The sequence below is a fragment of the Oryctolagus cuniculus genome, chromosome 17 (assembly GCF_051225735.1).
Source record: "Oryctolagus cuniculus isolate XC-2025 breed Fujian yellow rabbit chromosome 17, ASM5122573v1, whole genome shotgun sequence".
Classification (NCBI taxonomy): domain Eukaryota; kingdom Metazoa; phylum Chordata; class Mammalia; order Lagomorpha; family Leporidae; genus Oryctolagus; species Oryctolagus cuniculus.
Genome location: NC_142883.1, coordinates 66625259 through 66647760, shown reverse-complemented (window position 1 = coordinate 66647760; position 22502 = coordinate 66625259). Strand labels below are relative to the sequence as shown.

Here is a 22502-nt window from a genome sequence, read left to right as displayed (position 1 = left end):
CTAACAACCTTGAAGAAATGGATAAATCCCTGGATATATATGACCTACCAAGATTGTAGTAAGGAGATATAAAAAATCTGAACAGACATATGGCAAGCAATGAGCTGAAGGAGGAATGTAAGAACTTACATGAGTGAAACTTTCAAGATCTGAACGTTTTAATATTGAATTCTCCAAAATATTTAAAGAGGGACCAATACAATATATATTTACAAAACAATACAATGCAATATACAAAATATTTAAAGAGGGACCAATACAATATTATTCCAAAAATACTGAAAAGAAAGGCACTCTGTCAAACCCCTTATATGAGGCCAATATTATTCTGATACCAGATCTAAACAAAGACACAACATAAAAAGCAAACTACAGATCAATAGTCTTGATGAACATAGATGCAATAAATTCCAACACCATATTAGCAAACTAAATCCAGCACTACATATAAAAGATGATCCATGGGGCTGGCACTGTGGCATAGCAAGTAAAGCTGCTGACTACAGTGCCAGAATCCCATATGGGTGCCAGTTTGAGTCCCAGCTTCTCTAATTTCAATCCAGCTCTGTGCTATGGCCTGGAAAAGCAGTAGAAGATGGCTCAGTCCTTGGGCACCTGAACCTGCTTGGGAGACCCAGGGTAAGCTCCTGGCTCCTGGCTTCGGATCAGTGCAGCTCCGGCCATTGTGGCCAGTTGGGGAGTGGACCAGCACATGGAAGACCTCTCTCTTTCTCTGCCTCTCTCTCTCTCTGTAATTCTGATTTTCAAATAAATAAATCTTTTTTAAAAAAAGATCATACATCATATTCAAGAGAGATTATCCAAGAGATCAAAGAGTGGTTCAACATTTGGAAATCAATAAGCATCCTAAGTCAGACCAACAGAATGAAGAACAAAAACCATGCACAATCCACTGAAAGAGATGCAGAGAAAGTATTTAATAAGATTCAACGCCCCTTCATAATAAGTATTCTTAACAAACTAGGTATACAAGAGACATCCCTGAAAATGATAAAGGCAACAGATTACAGTCTAACAGCAAATTTCATATTAAATGTGGAAAACCTGAACGCATTTCTCTAAAATACGGAACAAGACAAGGCCATTCATTTTCACCACTCTTACTCAATATAAAAAAATAAAGGCCATAAAAACCAGAAAAGAGGAATCAAAATATCCATGTTTGTGGATGACATGGTATTGTACGTAGAAAATTCCAAAAATCAGTTACAACTGGAGAAGCAATATCGTAAAGTCACAGGCTACAAAGTCAACATAAAAGAGAGAATTTTTATACACCAATAATGATCTTGCTGAAAGAAAAATCAAGGAAAGAATCCCTTTCATAAAATGTACAAAAATTTATTTAGGATGAAATTCAATGAGAGCTCTTTACAATGAAAAGTATAAAAGTATATGATGAAAAAAATGGTGAAAGAATCAAAAAAATTAAGATATTCTTTGCTCAGAGATTGAAGCATTAATGGCATTAAAATGTACACACACCTGAATGAATCTATAGGTTCAGTGTGAACCATATGAGCATATCAATGGCATTTTATACAGAATTAGAAAAACGTATCCTACACTATGGAACCACAGAATGCAAACAAGTCAGGAAGTCCAGATTCCCCCAAGACCAAGCTGGAATCTCAATACTTGATTTCAAAGCACACTGCAAAGGCATAGTAACTAAGACAGCATTGTACTGGCATCAAAATGGACTCATAAATCAACAGAACAGAATAGAGAATCCAGAAATTCATCCATGTACATACAGTCAACTGATTTTTGACAAAATTGCCAAGAACATACATTAGTGAAAGGTTGTTTCTTCCAATAAATGGTGCTGGGAAAACTGGACATGAAAATTAGATCCCTACCTCTCACGATATACAAAATAAACTCAAGATAGATCAAGCACCTAAGTGGAAGATGTCGAACTATAAAATGGATACAAGAAACCCTAGAGGGAGTACTTCAGGACATTGATATAGACGATGATTTTTCAGACAAGACCTCAAAATCACAGGCAACAGAAGCAAAACTAGACAAATGGTATTGTATCAAACTCCGGAGCTTCTGCACAGTAAGAAAACAATCATTAGCGTGAATGTACACCCATCAGAATGGGAGAAAATATCTAAGTTCCTTACCTGACAAAGGACTAACATGCAGAATGATGGATGGTCCTTGATGCATTGTGATTTGGCTTATGCATTTGCAACTTGATGGTTTGTGACAGTGTAACCACACAACCAAGCTGATTTTCATTTCAGTCTAGTTTTCAATAAATTACATGAACTGGTCAGCATGTCTGGACTAACCACATTTAGGTTAAGATGATTTTGCCCAGATAGGATAATGGGAGAGTTCTGCAGATGTTTAAGGCAAGCTAGAAGAAGCTCCAGTTGTTGCTGGGTTAGACATATTAAATATATTCATTTTCAGCTTTGATGTGCTCATTGGAACATCACTCCATTGTAAGTTGAGGGGCATCTCTATATTGAAAGTGGCCTAGTGCTGTTCCAAAGCTGGCCGTGTTCATGCTGCTTGCCCAGGCAACTGGGGCTTCTGGGCCAGCCAGTTGGGCCCTGCAGGCTTGGCTGGGAAACTTCTGTGAGCACATGGCTGGAGCTCGGCACAGTACTGGGGAGGAACAGCAAACTTTGTGGACTAGATTTATTTTCAAAGATTTCTCTATTTATATGGAAGGAAGGGTTACAGAGAGGCAGAGGCAGAGAGAGATAGGTCTTCTATCAGCTGGTTCACTCCCCAGATGGCTGCAACATCTGAAGCTGTGCTGATCTGAAGCCAGGAGCCAGGAGCTTCCTGCAGGTCTCCCACGTGGGTACAGGGGCCCAAGGGTTTGGGCTGTTTTCTACTTTCCCAGGGCATAGCAAAGAGTGGGATTAGAAGTGGAACAGCCAGGAATTGAACCGGTGCCCATATGGGATGCCAACACTGCAGGCAACAGCTTTACCCACTATGCCACAGGGCCGGCCTCATGGACTAGATCTTAATCAGCAGCCCAGATGAACTTTAATAAACCAGCCTGACATTTGTAGCCTCTCAAGATCCATACACACGAATCCTTTAATCAACACCAATTTGTGTCCAGACTTTTTATGGTTTGTGAAGTCTGAGCAATGCTCTGGTTATGGAAATGCAAAGGACTTAATTATTTGCCCCAATTATTTTGTCAACTGAAAAGAGAACCAGGCATAGCACAGTCATGGGAAGAAATTCAAGTTTATGGAAGATCCTCCTATATGAACGCCCAGTCTGCACAATCTGGAAGCTAGAAGCTGAAGGCACCATTTATCATCTTGCCAGTATTTCATTTGTAGATCAGACTGATAGTTTCTGCATTACATTTTCCCCTTTGAGTTCCTGGATTCTCTGCGTGGTATTCACGGAGACCCACAGAGGAAGGCATTTTTCAGGTAATCCTAATGGCAAAAACTGACTGTTGATATGTGTCTTGGAGGACAAGGAAATTATATTTGCTCTTTGCTCAGCATCATTATGCCTCCTACCCATTTTCAGTTTTAATTGGCAGTGACACAGCGGAAGTAGAAGATGGTCCAAGGTCCTGAGTCCCTGCACCTGTGTGGCAGACCTGAAAGAAGCTCCTGGCTCCTGGCTCCTGGCTTTGGATCAGCTCAGCTCTGGCCATTGCAGTCATTTGGGGAGTGAACCAATGGAATGGAAGACCTCTCTCTCTCTGGCTCTGCCTTTCTCTGCAACAATTTCAAATAAATACAATAAATCTTTAAAAAGACTCTTGTCATCATTCCCCAAGTAAACCACAAAATAGAGAAAACTGAGGTAATAGTTTTATAAATCAAGTTCAGAGGCAAGATGCCATTGCCAGATGTTTTATGCCTCTCACATCCAGTATTGCAAATAAATTATACAAATGTTAAATTATACACATGTTAAAGAAAAGAAAAAAGAAAGGAATCTGTGCTCATGGCTGATTTAAACATGTTTATTGGTGTCTCTCCTCCCTGTGAACCAGAGCTGCTCCTGGGTTTGCTCATCACTGTCACATGGTGTGGAAAGCACTCTGTGGGACTTCCAGAGTTCTGTCTGGAAATGCCATGAGCCTCTGCCAGGTCACTGGTGTCACTCATCTGTGGAGCCCTTGACCAGCAGATCAGCACTTTGCATGCCCCAGGGCTCCCCTGATGTAGGAAACCTAGGTCTCATGGGAAGTTTCATGTAGCCCTCAGCCTGAATCCAAGCTCCACTGCTTGTCTTGAGTGACGCCATCTCCAGACAACTCCAACTCCCCACTGTGGATTCAGTCCCAGCCACTAACTCTTCCCTCAGACCTCAGACATCAACAAGCAGATGTGGGCCATCATCACCATGTGACCTTTGAATTTCTCTCCCTTTTGGCCATGAGAAAAATAACATGATGATTACATATATTTTATTTATATATATTTATACATTATATATGCTTACACTTATATAAGCACATGTATAATTTTATGTATTATATTTATATTAAACTATATATAATTTATTATATTTATTGCATTTAATCTTATCAAATTTTGTTTGAAAGAAAATTCCATGTTAACAACAAGAGAAACAACATAGGTGTAGTAGAGGTAAAAGGTACAAAACATGTATGAGAAATCTGCCTTTCCTTCCTTCCCTCTGTCACAACCTGCGAGGCCTGGCTTCTGGAAGAAACTTCTGTAACACTGCTGCATAACCTTCAATATCGAACCATCCAAAACCAGGCAGCACTGACACTGTGGTGGGCTTCATTCTAGGGCTTGGCCTGCATTTATCCCATCTCTGTCCATGTATGCACCGTGTGATGAACAAATCAGATCCTTCAACATTGTCTTTAAACATTTGAAACAATCTGAGATGAATCCTTAAAACTGCCTATATTTGCTTACTATGGTATGATAGATCAATACATGTGGACAACAGATACTCATTGAATCAAGGTAAAATTTTCTTCTCTGAAGAGGAAACCTTTGGTCTCTGCTTTTCTATTTGCTCACAAAATGAAGATTATTGTGAACTGCAGCAAACTACACCATGCTGAGCACACAAGAAATTATTCCTTCTACTCAGTCACTGCCTCTTTCTCTATCTCTCTCTTTATCTCTCTGTCCACACTTGCCCTATCCCTCCCACCCTCACACAAAACTTTTCTCTCAAGCTGCAGACCCCTACAAGTCTCCATTTTGAACAACAGCATACTGCCTCTTCCTTCCCTCCCCTGTCCACCCACCCGCTCTGCTGAGTAACCTCTGAAGAAAAAGCAGCGCCCTCTGTGATGATGCAGGTTTTTTCACATCAGTATTTCCCATTTATGAATTCTAGAAAGCTAGGTGGAACAGTGCTATGTGTGATATAGTCTGAGTGTGTTGCAAAATGTTTCTGTGTTGGAAGCTTGGTCCCTAGTTCAGTGATTTTGGGAGGAACAGGAAATTTTAAGAGGTGTGAAGTAATTAGGTCACTGTGGGCTGTCATTGAAGGCGATTAATGTAGCTCTCATGGGACCTAGGAAGTTTTCACCAGAAACCTGTCTTAAAGAGAATTGACCTTCATCCTCTCAGGGCTCCTGACTCTATGGTTGGCCATATCACATGTGCTCCCCAATCTGAACATGGTCTTTTAGGCTGTGGTGTGTGTGTGTGTGTGTGTGTGTGTGTGAGAGAGAGAGAGAGAGAGAGAGAGGGAGGGAGGGAGAGAGAGACTGTATGTGTGTGTATGTACTAAGTAAGCATCTTAAAATTATTATAGAGGCAGAGTGACAGAGAGATGGAGAGGGGAGAAGGGGAGGGGGACAGATGGAGAGGGTGACAGAGAGGAGGTAGGGAGGAATGGACAGACAGCACTCCCACTGATTCACTACAAAATGCCCACAACAGCTTGCACACAGGCCAAAGCTGGGAGCCAGGAACACAATTCAGATCTCTCAGGAGGGTGGCAGTAATATTATTTTTGAGCCATCCCAGTGGACTCCCAAGGCCTACTCTAGGAGGGTTCTTCAGTCGTGAGACACATCCAGGTAGCAAATGCAGGAACCTCCAATAAGGGACATGGGCATCTCAACCAGCCTCTGAATTCCTTGGCCAAACTTATGCCATGAGCCTCTTTTACATACACTTTTTGAAGTTGTAAAATAGTTGCCCTATTTGTTTGAATGGCCTAGAGACAAGGAGACACAGTCCATCAGACAAGATATAGACAACAATCAAATCATTAGATGTCAGTTTAGCTGGATATACACAGTTTTGTTTTGTTTTTTTTTTTTTTTTTTTTTTGTACTCTATATATTAACTACAACCAATCAGAGAAAGCACATGTCTTCAGGGGTCTGGCTTCTTTCATTAGCATAATGGTCTCCAGTTGCACCCATTTTGTTGCAAAAGAGAGAATTTCATTCTTTTTTATAGATGAGTATGTATATATGTACCATATTTTCTTTAATTAGTCACCAGTTGATGGAAATCTGGGTTGATTCCCTACCTTGGCTATTGTGAATTGAGCTGTTATAAACAGGGGACTACAGATAATTCTTTCATATGCTTATTACATTTCCTTTGGGCGTTTTCCCAGAAATTGGATGGGTGGATCATATGATAGATCTATTTTCTGAGGAATCTCTAGACTGGCTTCCACAATGGTTATACTAGCTTACATTCCCACCAGAAGTGTATTTAGGGTACCTTTTTCTCCACATTAGCAGGGTCTAGAGATGGATTTTTATTATCAGAAAATGAAAGTATGGACCTGGCACTGTGGTGTAGCGGATAAAGCTGTTGCCTGAAGTGCTGGCATCCTATATGGGTGCTGGTTGGAGTCCCTACTGCTCCACTTCTGATCTAGCTCTCTGCTTTATCCTAGGAAAGCAGTGGAAGATGGCCCAAGTGCTCAGGACCCTGCACCCACATGGGAGAGCAGGAAGAAGCTCAAGTCTCCTGGCTTTGGTTCGGTTCAACTCAGGCTACTGTGGCCAGATGGGGAGTAAAGCAGCAAATGGAAGACCTCTCTCTCTCTCTGTGTCTCTCCATCTCTGTCTCTGTCTCTCTCTCCCTGCCTCCTTTCTTCCCTCTCTGTAATTCTGACTTTCAAATAAGTAAATAAAACTTTTTTTTAAAAAAGCCATAAAACTATAAGAGAAGCTGCTTCTGCATGTGGTAAGAAAATGATAATGGTATTGTAAAAAAGATGAAACTCTGAAAATACAGAATAGCAAAGAAAAATAAGTATTTCAAAATGAAATTTAGACTAAATAATCTAAGATTTGAATTACTTGATAGAAAAAATGATAATCAGCTTTAACACTTTTTTAGAGGTTTATTTATTTAAAAGGCAGAGTTACAGAGAGAGAGACACAGAGAAAAAAATCTTCAGTCTGCTGGTTCACTCCCCAAATGGCTGCAACACCCAGGGCTGAGCTAGGCTGAAGCCAGGAGCTTCATCCAAGTCTCTCATGGTACTTGGATCCAGGGATCCTAGGTACTTGGGCCATCTTCCACTGCTTTCTCAGATGCATTGGCAGGCAGCTGGATTGGAAGCAGTGCAGCCAGGATTAGAACTAGCAACCCTAGGGATTCTTGCATTGCAGGCCATGGCACAACCCACTATACCATGTAGCCCCCAAAGGCAACTGATCAATACTTAAAATAACTAAGTTTCTCTCTCAAATATGTGAAGTAACTTGATTTAAACAAATATACATAGTACTAGCCCAAACCAATAACATTTCTCTACACCAAATGATGAACTTTCTTAAACAAACAAAAGAATTTAGACCAACTGCACTTAGCAATTACCATAAGAAAATAAATAAATAAATAATAGGTAAGTAAATAATTAGGGATAAATTTAACCAAGGAAGTGAAAGACTTATACCCCCAAAATTATAAACATTAATAAAAGCAACTGAAGAGAGCACAGATAGATGAAAAGATATCCCATGTTCATGGATTACAAGAATATTGATGAAGTAATATTACTTGAACTAATCTGTTAAACAATAACCATCAAATTTCCAACATCAACTTCCTTTTTGTAAATAATTTTTATTTATATAAGGTGAACAAATTTCATGTGTTGCCTACATACATATTTAGGAGCACAGTGATATTTTTCACCCTCCCTCTGACCCACACTCCCACCCTCATCATTTTTCATATATAGAAAAAAATCCTAAAATTAATATGGAACAAGAAAAACAAATAGTCCAGTGAAATGAATCATAAGCAAAAAGAACAAAGCTAGGACATCGCATTACCTTATGTCTAACTATACTACATGCAATAGTAATTAAAATAACATGGTACTGGAATAAAATTAGACATACTGGTCAGTGCAATAGAACAGAAGGTCAAGAAAAGAACCCATGCAACTATACCAGTTGAACTTCGATAAACATGACAAGAATATACAATGTGAATGGACAGTCTCTTCAATATGTGATGCTGGGAAAACTGTATATTCAATTAAACAACAATGAACTGGGATATTATCTTGCACTAAATATAAAAATTGACTCAAAGTGGATTAAATTAAATGAAATGGTGCAACTACTAAAGCAAATACAGAGGAAAAGCTATGCATTGTTGGTCTAGGCAGTATTTTTTTTTTTTAGATTTGACAAAATGCAGACAATAGAAACGAAGACAATGAGATTACATCAAAACTAAAAACTTCTGTATAGCAAAGAAAGCAATTAACAGAGCAAAGAGATAACCTACAGATTGGGAGGAAATACTGACAATCCACATATGTGATAGGGTTTAATATATAAAATATATAAGTATTCAAACAACTCAAAAATTGGGTCTGAATGAACGGTTCTCAAAAGAAGGATTTGAATAGATGTTTTTCAAAAGAAGACAAACTAAGGCTAACCTTAAAAGGTTCAACATCACTAATCTTTAGGGATATGCAAATTAAAACATCACACCTGTTAGAGTGCCTCTTCTCAGAAAGACAAAGGATAGCCCAGTGTTAGCAAGGATGTGGAGAAAAAGATAACCACCATACACCTTTGGTGGAAACATGAATTAGTACAGCCACCATAAAGTTGAGATAAAATACTAAAACTAAAACCACTATATGATTCATCAATACTGCTTCAAAGTGTCTTACTGGAAAGATTTTAACTTAGTATGTGGAATAAATGTCTGCCTGCCTATATTCATTTCAACATTTTTCATAATAGCTAAGATATGAAATCAGCCTAAGTGTCCATTAACAGATAAAAAAAAGTGTGTGAAGTGTGTGTGTGTGTGTGTGTGTATAAAGAAATAACATTTAGCCTTTTTTGTTTTAACATTTAGCCTTTTAAAAAAGGAAGAGATTCTATCATTGAGGGCAACATGGATGAACTGGAAAACATTATACCAAAACAAACCATACACAAAAAGACCAATGATCAAGTTCTCACTAATATGTGGAAGCTAAAATAATGGAAGTCATAGAAGTAGATGGTAGAATGGTAGTTATCAGAGGTTGGGGAATAGGGGAAAGCAGGGAGATGATAATCTGTGGGTACAAAGCTCAGAAAGGCTATTTTAATTTTTGAGGTTTAATATACAGCATGGTGATAGAGGTAATCATTGAGTACTATTCATTTCAACTTCACTAAGAGAATAATTCTCAGATGTTCTCACCACAAGAAATGTCAAATATTTGAGATGATGAATAGGTTAATTAGTTTGATTTAATCTATCTATATGGTAATCACAAACCACATAACTTTATAACCTATAAATATACATGATTACAATTTATAATTATAATAAAAAGTAGAAAAATACATGATTAAAATATATTGATCAAGTCACTGTTTCTCATAGTGTACAATGTAATACTTTATCCATTTTTGTATTTTTTTGTTCTAGTACTATTGGTTGAACTCTGTAATTAACACACAATTATTCTTAGGTGTTTAATTTTAACTGAAAAGTGATCCCTGTTAGGAATTTGGAAAACATTATGCTGAGGGAAATAAGCCAGTCCCAAAGGGACAAATATCATATGTTCTCCCTGATTGGTGACAACTAACTGAGCACCAAAAAGGAAACCTGTTGAAGTGAAATGAACACTGTGAGAAATGGTGACTTGATCAGCCCTTGCCCTGACTGTCGATGAACAACTTAATACATTATCCCTCTTAGTATTTTTTTGTTTGTTCTACTTAATACTTTTGGTTGAATACTGTAATCAATACACAGTTATTCTTAAGTGTTGAAACTTAACTGAAAAGTGATCGCTGTTAAATATAAGAGTGGGAATAAGAGAGGGAAGAGATGTGCAATTTGGGACATGCTCAAACTGACTTGCCTGAAACGGTAGAGTTAGAAACATACCAGGGGATTCCAATTCAATCCCATCAAGGTGGCATGCACCAATGCTATCTCACTAGTCCAAGTGATCAATTTCTGCTCACAATTGATCATAATGATAGGACTAAGAGCCAAAGGGATCACATAAACAAGACTAATGTCTGCTAATACTAGCTGATAGAATAAAAAAGGGAGAGAACGATCCAACCTGGGAAGCAAGATACACAGCAGACTCATAGAATGGCAGATGTCCTAAACAGCACTCTGGACTCAGAATCAGCCCTTAAGGCATGTGGATCTGGCTGAAAAGCCCATGAGAGTATTTCAGGCATGGAAAGCCAAGACACTCTGGCAAAAAAAAAATGACCAAATGAAAGATCTCCACGAGTGAGATCCCAGTGGAAGGAAAGAACAGGTCATCAAAGAAGGAGGTACCTTTCTGTGAAGGGAGGAGAGAACTTCCACTCTGACTACGAGCTTGCCTAAATATGATCAGAGTCGGTGAACTCAAAAGGCTTCCATAGCCTTGGCAACTCATGACAAGAGCCTAGGGTGATTCCTGATGCCATAAACAAGAGTGTCAATTTGTTAAGTGAACAACAGGAGTCACTGTGCACTTACTCCTCATGTAGGATCTCTGTCCTTAATGTGCTGTACATTGTGATTTAATGCTTGAAAAGAAAAATCTGTTTTAATTTATTTAATAAAACATTAAAATAAATCTGGATTTGCATTTATTTTTTGCAAATGAATATTAAAAGTTAAACAACAGGGAACTGGGTGGTATACAAATATTTGTATACAAATAGTCTAGCAGCAGGTTTCCTGCCTTTACTGCCTGTATTTAATAGAAGAAAAATGCATTTGAATTATTGAATCTAAATTACTAAATCTAAAACTGTCTCAGCATTTCATTCTGTCTTTACTTGCACAGACACAGTATGCTCAATTTATACAGATAATCCTAAAAACTTTCAGTAGAAGTCATTTTAGAAACCAGTCTAAATCCCAATTAATTCAATTTTGGAGAACAAAAGGGGGTACTATTTCAAAGCACTTAAAACATGGCTGCTGATTATCATTACCAGTTTTGATAACCAAAGCTTCTTCCCTTCCAAAGACACTAACCCAATTTCCTTCTATTTCTCCTTGTTGCCTTGACTTTGTGATTTTAAGTAAAAGAATTGTAAAAAATTCTTCCTATCCTCTATTTATGAAAGGAAAAGAGAGGATGACTAGATGATGGCACTTGATGCAGTAAGAACCTGAAAGCTAATTGCCCCCTCCCTTTCCTGCCCAGCTCAAGAGTTTCTGCAAACATTTTTGGAGAACGTCAAAGTGTTGCTCTGATGTTTGCACCATCCAAAGAAGAAAAGATGGTTATTTTATCATCACCAGTTACTCAGGACTAAGGTGGCTCATCTCATTAGTAAATGTCCTGTGAAAGATAAACATGAATGGACAAATGACTAGGAGCGAAGTCTCTCGGAAAATTCAGTGATCCCCTTCATGGGTAATCTTCCAGGGCATCAGGTCATGTGTTGATCTATTGCAATCACAAACTGTAAATAAATATTTTCTTCTTACCTTCCAGCAAATGCTGCGGAACCTGCTGCTTCCCAGCTGCCCATGAATCCCCTTCTGCCCTTATTGCCAAGTAATTGTTGTTTACAAGTTGTTCTTCCCATTCTTTCCTACAGGAAAGAAACCAAAGCATGGGAATCCCTTTGTTAGAATTCTTCTGCTTAGAAAGGAACACTACAGGAAATTAATTTTAAACAAGCCTAAGAAACAAAACTTTTAAATCATGTATATTTAATTGTGTACTGTTTCTGAATGCATGGCTGTCTTTTGGGAGACAGTTCTTCTGTACATTTAATGGATATGTAGATAGCTATAATTATGCCAGTGACTGAAATTCATAAAGTTTAAGGAGGCTATTCTATCTCCACTAAAATGCTGGTAGTGCAGTTCAGTGAATAAACAAAAAAAATGAATATTAATATAAACACTTGACTCCAATACATACTTGACTGCCAAAGACATATTTCAAAAAATACACACAGAAAGGTGAATTGTTGATTACACTAATGTATCACATGAGATATTCGTGTAGATAAACCTGTTTCTCTTTAATGTTAGGCTGGGCAGTTAAGTATAGTGAGACTACTTACTTTAGCTGTTATTGCTATTCACTATTGAAATCTGCAATTTCTCTCTACATGATCAGTTCTAAAATTTTAACAGGTATGGGTAAATTTGAAAAAAAATTAAAAATTAAAAACCCTCACTGTAAAAACTGCTAAAGGCAAGCCTGAATACCTTGCAGTACCTATGGCTGAGTAGATAAACAACTGAAGTACGCCTCCCAGGCATGCAGGCACCAGGGGCCTAACACCTGTGCCTCATTAATATACAAACAAATCTGCTCTTGGGAAACAACTGGAAATTCATTGTCCCAACTCATTTACTGAGTTTGAATAAAGGAATTAGACCCATATTCCCTGCATTTTGTACCAAACCAAACACTAACAATCATTTTTCGGGGCCAGCGCTGTGGCTCAGCGGGTTAACGCCCTTGCCTGAAGTGCCAGCATCCCATATGGGAGCCAGTTCAAGACCCAGCTGCTCCACTTCTAATCCAGCCCTCTGCTATGGCCTGGGAAAGCAGTAGAAGATGGCCCAAGTCTTTGGGCCCCTGCATCTACATGGGAGACCAGGAAGAATAACCTGGCTCCTGGTTTCAGATCAGCACAGCTCCAGCCACTGGAGCCAATTGGGGAGTGAACCATTGGGTGGAAGACCTTTCTCTCCCTCTGACTCTCCTCTCTCTGTTTGTAACTCTGACTTCCAAATAAATGAATAAATCTTAAAAAAAAAAAAAGAATCATTTGTCAACAGTGGAGGCAAGTAAGATTGGCTTTATGAATTTTTCTCAAATTTAATAATGTCACATTTATCATCAATGCTGAAACCCTGGTAACAATATCTTGAGAGGCTTGCTGAAAAGAAAGCCACTGGAACCTCTAGTCATCCTATTCACATGTGCTTGCAGTCATTACCCACCACACCCTATCATCTGAGGAGAAGACAACCTCACATACTAGGCTAACAGCCATGAATATGACCGACTGAACACCTGAAGCTCAAAAATCTGACCACAGGAAAGACACATCTTCCCCAAAGACCTCCAGAAGTGCAACTGAAGTAAAAAGAAATTGCTAAATTTTGTCTTATATAAAAACGTATATATAAGAGTACATCAAAAGGTTCATGGAAAAAAAAGTTCAGTGCAAACATTTCAAAATTCATGTATGGTTCTATCTTGAGACACATTTTTCATGAATACTCACAATAGAGGTATGTGGAGAGAAGGAGTGTGTGGGTAAGAGGGAGGGAAGAAGAGAGAGAGAGAGCACAAATAAATAGCAAAACTCTAACAATGATGTCATCAAAATGTCAAAAATTCTATTTATGAACAAATATTTTACATAAATCTCCTCTAACCTCTGCAATAACCCTCTGGAGAGAGTGTTTTTTATCTTCCTTTCCAAATGAGGAAACTAAGGTTCAGAAAAAAACTAAATAATTGGTGGAGAGGAAAAAGGAATGAGAATTAGAAAACACACCTCCCTGGAATAAGATGGAAGACAAGAGACACTAGAAGGACACATGATACTCCAGATATTATGGGCAAAATTGCTTCTAGCAACAAGGCAAGGTTGAAATCCGTGATTTCTTCCCCAAATGTTTCATTTTTGAGTACCACAATTAAGGACATAGAGATGAGTTTTCACCAGTTGCACTCAGAAGGTAGGTTAACAACAGCTGTTGTGAGGGTTCATAACCTGGGTCATTTAGGTGTACAAAAGCCTTGAATGGAATAGTTTAGAGGCATGGGCATTGAAGGGTTCCTTTTAAAGGCTGGAGTGCCATCTAGTGGTAACTATTCTACCTTGCAGGCACTGGGTCCCTGAAAACAATCAGCACCAAGTTGGGAGAGGCACCCTATGTACGTTTCATCTCTATACTGATGTTAATGGACCAGAGGCTGTCATGGAGCCACTGTGTTGAGGACTCTGAACCTATCCCTCAGAAAGGAACACTGTGCCTGACTAAAAACAACGGCCATCAGTGTCATCATCATTTCTCAGGGAATCAAACTTTCACAGCAGCAACTGATGCCCTCCCCCTTAAGAATTCCTGCTTAGATAGCGCCTCATCCCGAAATAGTTTTCTCTGATATGGAAATGCACTAGACTATGCAATGAACCCTTATAAATAGTAAGTACATGTAGCTGATGATTACAGACGAATATCTATTTCTATTAAAGTAATATTTTCCAAAGATATGAACATAAATTTGTATGAGACTAGAATTTTTTTTTCTGTCACAAAGGCGTTTAGTTTATTCTATCACGGATATTCCGGGGTTCACATTTCCAGACGCCGCTCCTCCTTTACAGAAGTTCAGGGAAGGGACAGCAGCTGGCCGCCTGGGGGCGGGGGGCTCCTGGGCTAAGGCACTGCCCTGTCTGGCTCTCCTGGTGGGAAGTTCCCTCCCCTGCACCCCCCCCCGGCCTACCCCCCCAGGCCCGGAAGCCAGGGGCCACCTCCTGGGGTCCCTGAAGACCACTGGGCTCTGCCACCTGGCCCTGGCACTGCAGAGCGCCCCCACCGCGGGAAAAGGTGGGGAGGGAGGAGAACCCCAGTTCCAGGGAGCCGGTGTGCCTACTCAGGCCTTGGAGGCCTGGACACACCTGGGCACGCCCACTGTTCTCTGAGGGTCTGGCTGGAGTCCCCCGCCCACCCTCGGCCCCAGCTGCTTGCCAAGAGACCAGGATATTGTGCTTTGGGGTCAGCGCTGGGGCGGGGATGGGGTGGGGACTAAGGAGCTTGTGCTTTAGCAGGGGGTGCCAACCCCCCCATACACACTCGGGGTGGCTGGGGGCTAAGGCAGGGATCAGGCTGAGACTCCCCCCCAAAGCAGGCTGGTGGTGACGCTGTTGGAAGGGTATAGTGTGGGGCGACCCCCTTTGGTCCTCCCCACCCCACACTGGAACCCTCCCTAAAATGCTCCACCTGGAAAGCGAGATCGTCGGGCACAAGGTGTACACAGAAGTCAGAGCCAGGGGGCAGAAAGGCGGGTAATGGTGGGGAGAAGGCGAGAGGTGTGGGGGTGGGGAAGAAGCCTCCGTGTGCACATGCGCGTACACACTCGCGTACACACACTCGCATACACACACACTTGCCCTAGGCGAGAACGAGAGGAATGGTGAGAAAAAACTGCCAGTGGCCCAAGCAGACCCTGCTCTGCCCCTGGGGGAACCAGGCCCACCCAACCAGCCAAGGCCAGGGACCTCCCTTGAAATACAGCAGTGGGGGGGGCAGAGAAGTTGAGGGAGGGAGGGAAGCAGGTCAGACCCATGGGGCCCGTGTCAGGAACACGCAGCCACACTCCACACACGCGCACGCGTACTCCGCTTGCCTGCCCAGCACACGTCCCCCCCATATCCTGCCTTCCACAGTGCGCCCCCACCCCCACTGGGGACCTGCAGGTGGGCTGGTGGGGTCAGTCCAGTTGGTTTGAAAAATAAAAGGAAATCTTATACTTCAATATTTCAGTAGCTAAAAAAATGTTCTGTACACGGGTAGGGGCTGGGCCCTGTCCCGGGTGGGTGGGGGCAGCAGGACAGGGGTGGGGGGCGGTAAGCAGAGGAGAGGACAGCAGCCCCACCCCTCCCAGCCTGCTCCCCGCCCCCCATTCCAACCCCGGTCCACTCTGCCTTTTACCTTCATTCAAGTTGCACGTGCGCGTGCACACACATACACACACTCACACACAAGAGGCTCCTTGGCTGAGGATCTCCCTCCCTGGGGCTCCAGGGGACACGGGCTGGAGGGGTGAGAGCAGGTGCTGGGCCGCCACCCCCAGCCACCTTAGGCTGCTTGTGGCATTGCTCTGAGCCTGTTGGCTCGGCTGTACCACGGGCAGTGCCCACGGCCTCGCCTGCCCCGGCCCCCAGGCGCAGGGACTGAAGAGGAGGCAGGAAGGTGCTTTGGAGGCCTGGAAGCACTGGGGGATGGGTGGGGGTGCGGAGGGGTCCTGAGCGACCCCTCCAGTCTCAGCGGAGGCTGAGGAAGGACTTCCACCAGGCAGGCCCCTGCCCCGTGCCCGGACTGGTGTGTGTGTTGGGGGGGGCACAAAGCTTGGGGTGAGGGAAGGGGGAGCCATGTGTGGAAGAAGGAAACCCGGGCATGCCCCCCGCCCCTGCTTGACCGCCCTTGCCGGCCCTGCCCACCCTGGCCAGCAGCTCACACTGGGGGAAGGGACTGGGATGGGGGAGGGGACCCAGGAACATGCAGCGACCCCCTCGGGGCCTGGGGAGGGACAGACAGTAGCTCCTGACCAAGGTGTGTGTGAGGACATGGGGGTAGGGGAGTGTGACGGACCCCCCGGGTGGGGTGAGGGGAGTGTGATGGCCCTCCCGAGTGGGGTGGGAGAGTGTGACGGCCCCCCCCGGGTGGGGTGGGGGAGTGTGATGGCCCCCCCGGGTGGGGTGGGGGGAGTGTGATGGCCCCCCCGGGTGGGGTGGGGGGAGTGTGATGGACCCCCCTGGGTGGAGTGGGGGAGTGTGACGGCCCCCCTGGGTGGAGTGGGGGAGTGTGACGGCCCCCCGGGTGGGGTGGGGAAGTGTGACGGCCCTCCCGGGTGGAGTGGGGGAGTGTGACGGCCCTCCTGGGTGCGGTGTGGGGGCGCAGTTACTGCAGGGTCTCGGCCAAGGGGCCTCCTCGCCCCATAGCTGGCCGGCTGGAAGCTGTACTCCCCGCCCGCCACCTCCGGCTCCATCTTGCCTGAATCCCTGATGCAGGCGGTGTAGGGTCGCCCTCGGGTGAGCAGCTTCAGCTTGGGCATCCAGCTCTGGCGCACGACCCGGCGAGCGTTGGGGCACACGCCGGCCGCGGTGATGTTCCTCTCGTTCTCCTTGAAGTTCCGGCAGTGGTTCTTGAGGGTGTGGAGGGCGCGGCTGTCTAGTGGTTTGCCGGTGCCACAGCTGGGGGCCAGTGCGTTCCGGTCAAAGGAGGAGGTGAGGAGCGGCCGCGGCAAGACCTAGTGCCGGGTTCCTGAGCTGTGCCCTCGTGATGCACACCTTGGCGCCTGCCACCAGCTCCGGCTTCTCTGAGGGGCCGCCTTCCTCCTGGAGCTTGGGGTGACAACGGGTGCCGATCTGGTCGAGTAGCTCAGCCAGGAGCGACACCAATCTTGCCGCACCCGGATCGGACTGCGGGTTCCAGGAGGGCTTCAACCTTCTCGGCTGTCGGGCCCACGTTCATCGCGCTGTGCACGGTGTACCTGTTGCAGATCTGCCGGCACTGCTCGTCCGAGCCTTCCTCCCCGCGTCGTCCTCCTCCTGGTAGGAGTCGGGCTGTCCTGGTGTAGGCGCTCCAGGTGCCTGGGCCCCTGCGGTCCGACGTGCTGGGCCCGCTTCCCACGCCCGCAGCGGCCACCACCGCCCCGCTGGCCGGCTGCCCTGCCCCCACCCCCGCAGCCAAGGCCACCCCGGCAGGGACCTGCTGCAGGGGCTGCCGGTTGGCCGCCAGGTCCAGCATGGAGAACTTGGCCATCTTGCGGCTACCGCCACTGCCGCCACCGCCCCTGGCCTCCTTGGGGCCACCGTCCCACAGCCGCTTGGCCCCGGGCGTGCACTGCAGAGTCCGACTCCTGCTGCTCCTTCCTGACCCGTGACACGAGGGGCAGTGGCGAGCTGCAGGTGGGCCAGCCTGAAGTCTGCGCCACGGGGCTCTGCGGCTAGGACGAGGGCGCCCCTAGGTGTGCAGGCCCTGCGAGTCGCCGCTCCAGGAGCTCACCTTCAGGAAGAACTCTGCGCCTTTCTCCAGGATCTCCTGGATCTGCAGGAAGCCCGCCATGTCCGTGAGCAGGAACTGGTCCCACGTTCGTGCTCAGCGGCCCGTGTAGCGGAAGCTCAGGGTCTGCTGGAAGGACTGCGGCTGCACGGCCGCCGGCAGCTCCACCACGGTGCTGCGGCTGCTGTTGAACAGGAGTAAGAGCTGCTGACGGCCAGCACGGCCTGACCCCTGACCACCACCGACACGTCACAGGGCAGCCCTGCAGCCGCTGTTCTCTGAGGCACTCCAAGATGCCATGGCCGAAGTTGGGGATCTCCATCTGCAGGCTCTGTGCCATGGTGGGGCTGCGCCATGGCGACTGAGGCCTGGCCTGAGCCCTGGGTGCGCCCCCTGCACTGGGGCCTTGGCCTCCACCTCCATGGCCTCCATGGCCTCCGCCTCAACAACAGCGGCAGAGGCGGTGGCCACTCACTGCTAAATTTAATTGTTTTAAAAAATGATGTACAGCCGGCGCCGCGGCTCTGGGTGCCAGATTCTGTCCCGGTTGCTCCTCTTCCAGTCCGGCTCTCTGCTGTGACCTGGGAGTGCTTTTTTCCCTCCATAATGAAACATCAGGGCACATCACTGACACATTTTAAATACATATAAAAACAGAATGCACAATTATCATCAGCCTAATACGAATATCTTCATATGTCTAGATGAAACATGTTCCCATATGAGGAGGCCCCACTGAAACAAAAGCAAAGAACACTTCCCTGCATGAGGACTGACTGCTAAAGTTACGATGATTTTTAGGTTAAGGTTTGGACTGAGAAATCTTGAGAGTCCACCTCAATATCCACAAGGACATAAAGAACTGAATTTAAAAAAACCTTATGGACTGTCAGATATAATGCCTGATTTTCTACAAAAACATATATTTTTCCTTCAAAACTAAAATTTAGCAGTCTCTAAAGTCACATTAAAGTAGGGAAATTCAATTATTCTTTCATAAAAGCAATCAAGAAAATGTGCATAAGTTTAACTTTATGGAATGTTTTTACCTCATTTTTTAATTTCATAAAACTGTAATATATAATAGGTAACTCTGTTATTTTTTAAAAACAGGATCAACATTTAGGAATGAGGTGAGGAAAGGACACTGTACCAGGAAATCTCTGTGATATTATCTGAAGTGAATAAATTTTCTATTCTGTGGTCTACTGTGATTTCTTTTGATTTTTTTCTTGATTTGCTTGAGAGACAGAGATATAGAGTGAAACAGAGATAGAAAAAGAGATGTCCCATCCACTGGTCCATTCCCCAAATGGCTGCACAGCCAGGCCTGGACCAGCCCAAAGCTGGTAGCCAGGAATTCAATCCACAGCTCCAATATGGGTGGTAGGGACTCAAGTACTTTGGGCATCACCACTGTCTTCCAGGGTCCACCTTGGCTAGAAGCTGAAATCGGGAACTGGAGCTAGGGATCAAATTTAGGTACTCCAATGTGAGATGTAGGCATCTTAACCGATAGGCCAAATACTTGCCCCTAAAGGCATTTCTGATATCATCAATACATAAGGAAAAATTCCCTTCTTTGAGACGTTTCTCTGCATATCTCCCCCACTCTCTTCTTACTGCCATCCTACCTCATTTATGTTGGTATGTAGGATAACTGACATAAGCTTGATATCTAGCTTTCTATAACAAGGTAAAGAATTGGCCACACAGTTTGTAATGTAAGCAGTACTGAAAAGGAAATACTTATACAGTCAAGAACAATTTTTTTTTCCAACAATTTAAAAATAGGCATTTATTTAGTAAAATCCCAAGTTCTAATTAAAAGGTCATTTTATCTCTTTTTTCAAAAAATGGATTTATTTATTTGAAAGGTAGAGTCACAGAGAAGGAGATAGAGAGAGAGCCTCTTTCCACCAGCTCACCTCCTAAATGGCCCCAATACCCAGGGCTGAGCAAGGCCAAAGCCAGGAGCTTGGAAATGCATCCATTCTCCCACAGGAGTGGCAGGGGCCCAAGTACTTGGGCCATCCTCCACTGCTTTTTTTTCAGGCATTAGCAGGGAGCTGGATCGGAAGCAGAGCATCTGGGACTGAAACCTGCCCTTGTACAGGGTGCTGCTGTCAAAGGTGATGGCTTAACCCATTGCACAATGATGCTGGTCTCCATCTTATCTCTTAAAGCATGTTTTCCAACACTAGATGGACTCATGGAATATTATAAAAATAGAAATAGATGTTTCTGTTAAATATTTTCTTTTTAAAGATGAAAATAAGTTACATTTTAAGTGAATCTATCATTCACTCTACAAGTTCTACACCAACACTATCCAACAAAATTTTCTGAAAATACAGAAATGTTCCATAACTAACTGTCCAAAATGGTAACCACTCATCACACATAGTAACTGAGAAGTTGAAATATGGCTAATGCAGTTGAAGAATTACATATTTTATTTTAACTAATTTAAGTCAAAATTTATATGGCTAATGGTTCCCATATTGGACAGTGAAGCTCAAAATATTTTAACAATGATAATACACACACACACACACACACACACACACACACACTGGTTTTAAAGCAAAACTGTAAAGTTTCAAGGAATATAAAGATAAATCTACACATGATACATAGTCATATGTAGTATAACTGGAGAAAGAAAACAAACATTAAAAGTAAAAAGGTTCAGACATTTGACCTGGTGGTTAAAAAGCCAGTTAACATGCCCACATCCCATATCAGTGTCTGATCTGAATCTCAGTTCTACCCCCATTTCTAGCTTCCTGCTAATGTACATTCTGGGAGGCAGCAGGTGATAGCTCAAGTACTTGGGTCTCTGCCACCTAGGATGGGACCTGAATTGGTTCTCAGCTCCAGTGTTTGCATGGCCTAACTGCCACTGTGGCATTTGGAGAGCCAACTAGGGGATCTAAGCTTTCTCTCTCTCTCTCTCCTCTCTCTCTCTCTCTTCTCTTTCTTCTCACTGAGAGTGTGTGTATTTGTGCATTTCTGTGTAACTAAATACAATTCAATTTAAAAAAAAACTTTGTTAACTAATACATGTGGTCAAATAAATCAAAATAATTCCTTAAAAGAGGCTTTTATACAGTATGTCATAATTCTAAATGCATAGTGGCACTAGTCAGAACTATCAGATAAGCATGTAAGAGTTTCTTTTTCCTTCCCATCCCTCTCATTGCCTTTTCCCATGGTATTTCTGTCACCACCACCACCCTCAGCCACTGTCTCCTCTCACCAAACTCTTGTCACATACACATGTGAAAGTGAGGAAAGTCCATCTTCAGTGGCAGCAGTGTTAGCTCTATTAGGTACCAATGGTGGCATTGCTGGAAAGACCCTGATCTAGATATGGATATAACCAGACTCAGCAACAGATTGTCTAAAAGAACTAAGAAAGGACAGGTTAAAAAGAAAGTAAATGGGTCATGTGATCAACTTTAGTTGAAGGTCAAATATGTACTTCAAATTTGTTGGGATTAATGTACTTGAATAAACAATACACAGAGGCTTATGGAGATGTACATCACCACCTAAGCCTACTAAAAAACTCACTAAAAATCATTACAAGGTGAATATCCTTATCCAAAATGGTTAGGATTCAGAAGTGTTTCAGATTTTTAAGATTTTGGAAGATCTGCATAGACTTTACTGGCTGAACATCCTTTATCCACCTGCAGCGCCAGGCAGAGTACCAATACATTCCAAAACTTTAAAGTTGTTTTCGCCCATATGTGGTGTACAGTTCAAAAATACATGGCTATGTGTCCCTACATTAAATAATGGTTTTGTCTGTAGACCTCTCCTTTCTATTTTAGAGGCATTTCTCATATGCCCATCAGGGCTATCTGTTACCAGTCCATTTAATGCTCATACAGTAGTCCTCACTTATGTGCAGTTTCGCTTTTTACGGCTTGTTATGCCTGGTCAATGAGGGTCCAAATATATTAAATGGAAAATTCCAGAAGTAAACAATTTCAGAGTTGTAAACTATACGTGGTAATGAGTGGCGTGATGAAATCTCATGCCATTGTGCTCTGTCTTGCCCAGTGTATCCATGTTGTGCACACTACTACCCATTAGCCACTTGGGAGCCATTTCAAGTCATCAGAGTGACTGTTAGGGAGTCACAATGCTTATGCTCAAGGAAGCTTTATTCTGTTTAATAATGACTCCAAAGCACAAGAATAGTGATGTGGTAATTCAGGTATCTCACAGAAAAGCAAACTAAAAAGGTAAAACAGTTTGACTTATTAAAGAAAAAATATATAC

At 43.4% G+C, this 22502-nt stretch overlaps 1 long non-coding RNA gene, 1 other non-coding gene and 1 pseudogene across 2 annotated transcripts in view; 1 reads left to right on the top strand and 2 right to left on the bottom strand.

Moving 5' to 3' along the window:
- Positions 1-22502, top strand: part of LOC100347036 (uncharacterized) — an 876288-nt gene that overhangs the window by 456685 nt on the left and 397101 nt on the right. The gene's annotated exons all lie outside the window — the stretch shown is intronic.
- Positions 1-22502, bottom strand: part of LOC138847881 (uncharacterized) — a 90311-nt gene that overhangs the window by 46630 nt on the left and 21179 nt on the right. Inside the window, exon 3 of the long non-coding RNA XR_016223709.1 lies at positions 11928-12034. This is a non-coding gene — a long non-coding RNA (uncharacterized LOC138847881). The remainder of the gene's footprint in view (positions 1-11927; positions 12035-22502) is intronic.
- On the bottom strand, positions 17103-18546 carry LOC149121327 (nucleus accumbens-associated protein 1 pseudogene; annotated as a pseudogene).